This window comes from Octopus sinensis, linkage group LG5 (assembly GCF_006345805.1).
Source record: "Octopus sinensis linkage group LG5, ASM634580v1, whole genome shotgun sequence".
Taxonomy (NCBI): domain Eukaryota; kingdom Metazoa; phylum Mollusca; class Cephalopoda; order Octopoda; family Octopodidae; genus Octopus; species Octopus sinensis.
The window spans coordinates 90,551,495-90,553,994 of NC_043001.1; the positions used below are offsets into that span (position 1 = coordinate 90,551,495).

General features: G+C 29.8%; 1 long non-coding RNA gene across 3 annotated transcripts in view; it reads right to left on the reverse strand.

Moving 5' to 3' along the window:
* LOC118763376 overlaps window positions 1-2,500 on the reverse strand; it is a 51,676-nt gene that overhangs the window by 19,156 nt on the left and 30,020 nt on the right. For 2 of the 3 annotated variants that reach the window (XR_004999125.1, XR_004999126.1), the window contains one exon: window positions 1,430-1,678. This is a non-coding gene — a long non-coding RNA (uncharacterized LOC118763376). Of the gene's footprint in view, window positions 1-1,429; window positions 1,772-2,500 lie in introns of those variants that run through there. The other variant, XR_004999124.1, reaches the window with a different exon arrangement.

Sequence of the window (2,500 nt, forward strand, 5' to 3'; positions counted from 1 at the left end):
ATGATATTTCTTTAAAAAATATTACATATGCTTAGGTACATATATAAATAATATACATACATATATAAAATCAGTGTTGTGTGTGTATACATACATATACATACATACATACATCATACATACATACATACATACATACATACACATACATATACTGAGCGACTTCGAGGTTATTACTAATTATTAACTAGTTGGAAGCTGGAGCTTCGCAATCACTGTCGGCCTTTGCTGTGTAAAAATTAATATATATGTACTCTACTAAAAAGTGTCGTGTACTCCTTCAGTTTGGTGTAAAGTAGTTGTTATATATTAATTCACCAAAAAACAAGCCTCAATATACAACCGCACACACACACACACACACACACACACACACACACACACACACACATGTAAATTTAGTGTGTGTGTGTGTGTTATGCAAGTATATATATATGTATTTATATAAACACACACATACACACACCCACACACATACAAATAAGGGAGTGAAAGCAGAGATAGTGAAAGATATTGATACAGGCTGATCTATATTATACATAAAAAATACAATGATTAGCTGTGTAAATGTATTACTTGCACACGTGCACATGCTGCTCATAGAATAAACTCCTAATCTACGCACGCGTCAATGCAGCAGACTTCTTCTAAATATAATGGATGCTTCTTATCTCTGAGTAGCCGTAACTTACCGAACACACACGAAAGCTATGTTCTAGCCTTCGACAATCCCCGGCAATGTACTTTCATTGACCTCGCTTGTTTTTTGTATGTAATACAGGTATTACTTCTTAGTTATGATCCTTATTTTAGCCTTTCTTATTCGAAAACATTCATATATACATAAATACATGCACATACATACACACATACTCCCGCACATATATACATACATACATACATACATGCATACATACATACATACATACATACATACATACATACATACATACATACATACATACATACATACATACATGTATACATAAGCACTTGCATAAATATACATATATATATATATATATACAGTCAATCATACGCCAGTATACATATACATGCATGACTGTAGATAACTATTGTTGGAGGGAGAACTGAATATATCTGTGTGTGCATTATATAGTATGTATGCACGTACGTATGTATTTATTTATGTATGTATATATGTATGCATGCACGTATGTACGTATATACATGTTTGCGCATATTTTGTATATATTTGTTCGTGTATTTATAAGTGTATTTATGTACATGTGTGTATATTGTGTATATATGTACGTGTGAATATATGTATATTTACTTGTATATATGTATGCATCATGCATGTATATATATGTATGTATATATCTATATGCATGCATGTGTCTTTTTCCACTTTGACCTGAAAACTAGATCGAAGTATGTCACTCGTTGAAATCATTAATATACAAACCTCATGCCACACGAGAGCTAAATCTGTAGGCGAGAAATAGCCAGTTTCGATGTTCCCCTGCTGAATGTTTGCTATCCTATGTTAGATGTGTATATAATGTAAATGTTAGTAGAACATTTATACAAAATTATTATTGTCTTTCATTTTTTTTCTTTTTAGTGTATCATTTTCGCCTCTTCTCTTCTTCCTGTGTCATTCTGTTTAGTTCAATCTTGTATCTTCATCGGTAAAAGGTAGATTCCATGAAATCTAATAGACGTAGACGTGGAATGTGATATGTATGAAAGAAAGAAAGAAAGAAAAGAGAAAGATAGAATAATAATAATAATAATATAATAATAATAATAATAATAATAATAATAATAATAATAATAATAATAATAATAATAATAATAATGATGATGGTGATGATGATGATAAAATAAAATAAAATAAAAACAAGTCAGCAGAGAGGAAGTGATATCTTTGTCAGAAAATAATAAAGAAAATGTATTGTTCCTCAGACGGTAACTTAAGAGGATGTAGATTATATGTGTTTCGGAAACACAATAAGAAAAGAAAAATAATAAAATAAATCAGAAAAATAGAAGACAGGGAATTCAGACGTGTGATGCGCGAAAAGAAATATATGCGATTATAATATTGATATCTTCAACTCTCTTCGCATTTCATATATATATATATATAATATATATATTATAATATATATATGTGTGTGTGTGTGTGTGTGTGTGTGTATGTATGTATGTATGTATATATAAAGAAATAACTTCAACACTTTCTTTCGTTTCTTCTCTGGATCAGAATTTGTTTATCGTTGTATGTTTGTCAGTCTTAATCTTTTGTTTTTACTCAATTTTTTGTTTTCGATTTTATGATATTTCTTACAGACCTTTTTGTTTTGTTTTGTTTTGTTTTTGTTGTTATTGTTAACTAATAAGTTGTTTTTTGCTTTTTGTTTTGTTTTGTTTTTTGTTTGTTTGTTTGTTTTTTTTTTCCTGTTTCTCTTGTCCGACTACAGTTTTGTGCGGAGTGTACACACTGGACCGATTCTGTGTCGTGCAAACACAG